We start from the raw sequence: 5,843 nt of genomic DNA on the forward strand, positions 1-5,843 counted from the left end.
GCTATCCACACCCACCGCCATCACAACTGGTAGGCCTTGGTTGTGCGTCCTTCAAAACTTTAAAACATACTTGTACATATACTTAAATGAATTCTCATATATTACATAGGATTGACTGGTGTGTGTGTGTGCCCACGCACGCAAGTGCTTTAATTTACAAATGTGAATCCAAAGCCATCGTTCTGCAACTTGCAGTTTGAAGTCAGGCGGATGCTTTTGAAAGCTGTGAGAATGGCCTGATGCATTCCTTTGGACTGCCACGCTTTATGCTACTGGATGCTAAGCCACGTTGCATTCATCCATTTCCTTACTGACGGGAATTTGGAGTGTTCCCAGTTTTTCCCATCACCAACACCCTTGTGCATGTGTTCTGGTACACCACACGTACTAGCGTGTCTCCGGAAGAAGTACCAGGCAGCGGACTTGCCGGAACATAGAGGAAATAGCTTTTATTTTTCCTTCCAGTTTTAAGATCTTGGGCTCAAAGCAAGGACTCTGGAGGCAGATTGATTGGTTTCAATGCTGCCGCTGATCCCCACGAGCCGAATGACCTTGGGCCAGTGGCTGAACCTCTCAGTGCCTGTTTCCTCACCGGTAAGAGGCCAGTAATAGTTGGTACTATAGTTATAGGTGTGTCATGCGGATGCATTACTATTTATGCCCAGCGCTTAGAAGAGTGCCAGGCACAGAGTCTGTGCCGGCGCTAAGTTGCTTTCAATGGATTCTGCCAGATTACCTCCCAAATGGATCTCTTGCACCACCGCCACAGGGCTTTGCTCCTGACCTCTCCCACCCTCGGAATGGTTAAGTTCTGTGAAGGTTGTCAACCTAGTGTGTGAATCCCAATTCGTGGTTTTAGTTCACATCTCCAGGATCAGCGGTGGGGAGCATCTTTTGGGGTGTAACTGGCCACTGCGATTTCCTCTTCTTTGAATTTGCCTCAGATCGGGCGAAGGGCTGATGGAGCGAGGCCAACCCCAGTCTGTCCGCCAACCCCAGTCTGTCCGCCAAACCCACCTGCCCATAACGTTTGCTGAGCCACATTTGATGGAGCAGTTGAGACAGAGACCTTACAGAAGGAAAATACGATCCCTTTGCTCTCTGGCTGACCCCTGATCACTGACTGCGGGACTCCTGTGCCCATTCTCCTGTTGGGTCGTAAGGCTTGCGGTGGAAGGGAGGCTGGCAAATGCTTTCGGCGCGTGCTAGGCGTCAGCCGCCTCAATCTTGACGTTTCATCCTCACCACCCCTGGAGCCCGGCGCCCTCACTCCCAGACCCCCTGTGTAGATGGGAAACGGAGGCTCAGAGCTGTGACTCTAACCGGAAAGGGGAGGCGGGACAGGAGGAGAAGGGCCGAGAGGCTTGACAGAGGGAGGCACTCCCACCATCCCCTTCGCCAGCCCACTGCCCGGACCGCCCACAGGCTTGGGGGCAAACCAGAGGCCCTCGACCCCATTGGTTAGGCCTCGAGGGGGCGGGCGAAAAAGGCGCCCGCTGGTTGGCGGGGCCCGGACCAATGAGGAGGCCGCGGCGCAGGCGTGTGAGGCGCGCTGAAAGCCGCGCGTCGTTTCATTTGAGGTGAGCTCGTGCGGCGCCTGAGGTGGCTGCCGCTGCCCTCTGAGCGCCGCCCGCCTCGCCCGCCGTGACCGCGACCGCGACTAGGGCCATCGACCGTCGCCCCGGTTCCGGCGCCGCCAGGGTAGCGACATGAGTTCTCCCGAAGAGGTGTCTGTGTGGGTAACGGTTTTCGGCCCAGAGGGCGGGGAGCGGGCCGGCGTCGGCCCAGGCGGCCCCGCAGTCCCGCGGGGTCCCGACCCAGGCCCCGAGCCCGGGGAGCCGCGGAGCGGCGAGGGCGGGGGCGGCTTCCCGGACCCCGAGGGCTTCCAGTCGGAGCGGGAGATGCTGGAAGCGGGAGGGCCGGTGCTGTGGGGCCGCGAAGGCCGACCTGGCTCCCCGGCTGACGACACGAGGGACCTCGTGGTCCTGGCCGAGGAGTGTGCGGCGGGCATCCTGCGGCAGCTGGCCGACTGGGACGTGCTGGGCGTCCGCAGACACACGTCCCCGGAGAGCTGCGCCGCCTTCGAAGTGTCCGCCGTGTGGGCCGGCCTCGAGGCGGGTCCCGGCGGTCGACGAGCGCCCGCCCAGAGCTGTGGGGAAGCGCCGCCGGCTCCGGCCGGCCCTCTTCACCTCGGTGGGCCCGAAGCGGGCCGGGCCTGGGGGAACCCTAAGAGAGGCCCTAAGCGTAGGTTGAAGGTGGCTGCGGATCGCCAGCGGCTCCCCGAGAAAGGCCTGGCCTGGCTGCTGTCTGACCCCGAGTCCTCAGATGAGTTCAGTGAGACACAGCTGATGACGTTGAGCAATTACCCCAGAGGAGGAGGCCAGGCCGAGCCCAGCAGACCCAAGGATCCCGGGGACACTCCCAGACACTCGATTTTCCAAGACAGGGAGAATTTCCTTCACGTGCCAGGCTCTTCCCTGTCCTTGGCTCCGCGAGGGTTAACTTCGGTTGTGGAAACGCAGGGCGTGGGAGAGCAGGGCATCTCTTCCCCTAAGAAAATGCAGAGCGTGCTCTGGGAGAAGGGGGGCAGCAGGCCCAGCTACCCGGGAGCTGCTGCTGCTGCTGCTGCTGCAGGTGGCCTGCCGCGGGTCACTCCTAGGAAGAAGGGGGCCCAGGAGAAGAAATCCCTCGGGGGAGCCTCCAAACTTACCCTGGGGAGAACCTTCCCTTCCGGGGGAGAGCGAATCTCGGCAACTCCCCTGGAACCGGCCACCTTGCCCCCAATCTCTGGTATCCCGCTGCTTGGGAGATCCAAGAGGTATGGCTTGGTCCCTTCGGGAACCGAAGAGTCCAAGCACACCGGCGCTGGGAAGAAATCCGTGGCCAGGCGGGCAAGGGAGTCTGAGGCGGTGGCGGGAGAAGATAAGGACCCAAATAGAGATCCAGCCGCAAAGGGCCAAGTGAGTAGGCCATGCTCCTCCTCTCTCCCCACTCTCCCCCCCCCACCCCGCTCCAACCGCCCCCAGGACACACGTCTTCACCCATGCTGCCTCTGTCCATCCCTCAGGGGTCGTCATTCGGTGCCCCTCGGTCACTGGGTCATTAGGATGCCAGATCGGGCTCCTTTTACTAGGGACAAACATTAAGGTAGCACTTCAGGTGTGCTGGGCCCGGTTCTCCACCCTTGGCCTGTTTCCAGCCTCCTCTGCAAGACTGGGGCTGGGATGGAAGGGAGGGCTGGTAGCTGAATGGAGTCGGCGGATCCCTTAAAAGTTTCCCCGAAAAGCCTCAGTATTTAAACTCACCAGCTTCCTGAATCCTACTTCCTAGCTGTTCCCCAGACCTTCCTTGCAGGGGGCCTGGGCTTTCTCAGTGCCCCAGTGTTGTCCCTAGATTAGCTCTGCCTGCTGGCCTGGGGCTGACTGAGGGAGAAAGTGCTAATGAGATCAGCCTTTCAGTTCCCTTCCCAATTCCCTGCCTCACCCCGGCCCCGAATCACACAACTCTCTCTCTCTCTCTCTCTCTCTCACACACACACATACACACACACATACACACACACACACACACACATCCTTAGTCCAAATCGGTGAGAATTTCTTGTTTCAGCTGCCAACTAACAGGCCAGGCACATCTTTTCGACGCATGCATGGTGGAAAAGCCTGCAGTGACGACCTCAACACCAGAGGCCCCCAAGATCCAGGAAACTCAGAGCCCTTGGCCCTGAACCAGGGAGACGTCATGCCCAGGGTGCCTGTCCCCTCAGGTGAGTGTCGTGGGTTTGATATGAGGGGAGGGGAGAGGGGTTGAGGACAGAAACCTCTGGCTCTGTCTCTGCTGGGGGCCCAGCCTTGCTTCCAGGCAGCTTCTCCCACAGGAGACGGGGTGCTGGCAGGGCTGGCCTTGAGCCACATCATCCTCTGTGTGGGGTTTGTGCGGCCGGGGTGATCGGTGGCAGTGCCCCAAACAGCTCCTCCGGGTGTAGACTTGCAGGGGAACAGCCTTTTCTGTTAAGTCCTGTTTGCCCACATTGCTCTCCCACGTGCTGGCTGTGGCTGTAGCTCTGGGAGGGTCGAATCCAGAGCCACAGTCTTTGGGGACCACAGTGGCGAAATGGCTGCCCCTGGGGAACAGGGGAGGCTGGCCCAGAGAGAAGGTCTGGGCTTCTGGGCAGAGCAGGGGCGGCTTGTTGCCAGCGGAGGGTGGTGCTGCCTCACCTCACGTTAGACCCCGCTTGGCCCTTTCCACCTCACTGGGAGCCTGGGAAGCCGGATTGTGTGTCCTTTCCCTCTCAGGTGACCGGGAGCCACTTGAACATCCCCCAAGACCAGAAAGAGAGCAGCAGCCACTGGGAACACCGGGCTGTCCTCTGGTAATGCTTCCTCTGCCTCCTGGAAATGCAGGCCCAAACTCGAGGGTGGGATCTGGGTTCAAGTTCAACTGACATGTTTGGGGCCCCCCTCCCCTGCCCCCATGATGTACCCCACGGAGGGAGCCCACCTCCTTTCCACTGAGGAGCCCTTGCCAGTCTAGCCACCCGGCTCTGGGATGGAGGACCTGGGGGAGAGGAGAAGGTGGAGGAGAGAGGAGGCCAGAGTATACTAATCATTTCTCTTCCTCCTGTGTCTGCTGGCCTAGTGTCTCGTGCTACAGAGAGAAATAGACGACCTTAAGGAGAAACTTGGTATGAGGAACCGGGAACGGAGAGCGGTGTCTTAGTGCAGAACCCGGGTGGGCACCTGGGGTGGGTGTGGGCTGCAGGTGCAGTCGGCCTCGCAGGGACCAACATCCCTGTGGGGAGGAGAACCTAGCAGGCCTGGCCCTGGTGCCGGCTGTTCATGTACAGCTGGACGTGTGTACAAGTAGCAAAGTACTGTCTGGACTGCATGCGCACTTTGCCAACCAGACCAGTCCTAGGGAACCTCCTTCTGATAGGACTTCTTGAGATGCCTCTTTGATTTTTCCCTTGAACTGCTGCTTGGTGTGGCTTCTAAGGTTCTTGTTGGATTGTTTGTTTGTGTGTGTGACGAGTTCTGACTGGTTGTGGCACAGCCTGAGAGCTGCTGACACATTTTGTTTCCCTTTAGGAACCAGTTCCACATTCAATTCGGGTGGTGGGGAGTGGTCAGGCCCAGAGCTCTTTGCATCGGGTCTGGAGGGGGTTTCAGGTTGCAGGGCTAGGCGGTTCCTCACGGGGACAGGGGAACAGGCTTCTATATCCCTCTGTCTGGAGTGCCTGCTAATGCCTGTCCCTTTTGCAGCCGTCATGCAGTACCTGGCTGACAAGTTCCAGACCCTTTGAAGTGAGTGTTACGCACACCGTACCCCTTCCCACAGTCCTGGCTGTTGAGCAGGGCTGGGGGCTGGCCCTGGCTTGAGGCTCTTCCGTGACTCTGCTGTTTCACAGGTTGAGCCCAGCGTCTTCCTGCAAGAGGAGCAGCTGGTACCTTTGGGGCCCGGGAGCTGTGGCCAAGCTCGTTCCCTCCTGTTCTGCCTCAGCTGGGGCTTCATCTCCCCCTTGTTTTGCCCCCGCCCCACCCCAGTTTCACAGCATTTTCCAATTAAAGTGCCTCTCATATTCTGTGTTCTGCCTTCTCTCTGGAGGGGTAGGGGTAGGGGGCCGGGGCAGGGCGCTGCTCCACATCAGAGCCTTTTCCAGAACAGTATCTCTGGCATCCTGTGTTGGGGACTCTGGGCCAGCCTCTGCTACCATCCCTGCAGTCAAGCCAGCGGAGTGCCCCAGGTCTGGGTCCTGTGTAGGCTCTGCCTGGCCACATTGGCACGTTCTCCCTTTCCCCCGAAGGCCCTCTTCTAGTTCTCTCCAAACCCCCCTCCTCCTTTGG

The 5,843-nt window shown here is 59.5% G+C and overlaps 1 pseudogene across 1 annotated transcript; it reads left to right on the forward strand.

Moving 5' to 3' along the window:
• Window positions 1-1,522: 1,522 nt before the first annotated feature.
• On the forward strand, window positions 1,523-5,619 carry LOC309652320 (uncharacterized protein CXorf49 homolog pseudogene; annotated as a pseudogene). The gene is made up of 5 exons: window positions 1,523-3,766; window positions 4,296-4,372; window positions 4,639-4,684; window positions 5,262-5,303; window positions 5,408-5,619. The product of its transcript is annotated as an uncharacterized protein CXorf49 homolog pseudogene (transcript).
• Window positions 5,620-5,843: the final 224 nt, after the last annotated feature.

Source organism: Balaenoptera physalus (assembly GCF_965194825.1).
Source record: "Balaenoptera physalus genome assembly, chromosome: X".
Taxonomy (NCBI): Eukaryota; Metazoa; Chordata; class Mammalia; order Artiodactyla; family Balaenopteridae; genus Balaenoptera; species Balaenoptera physalus.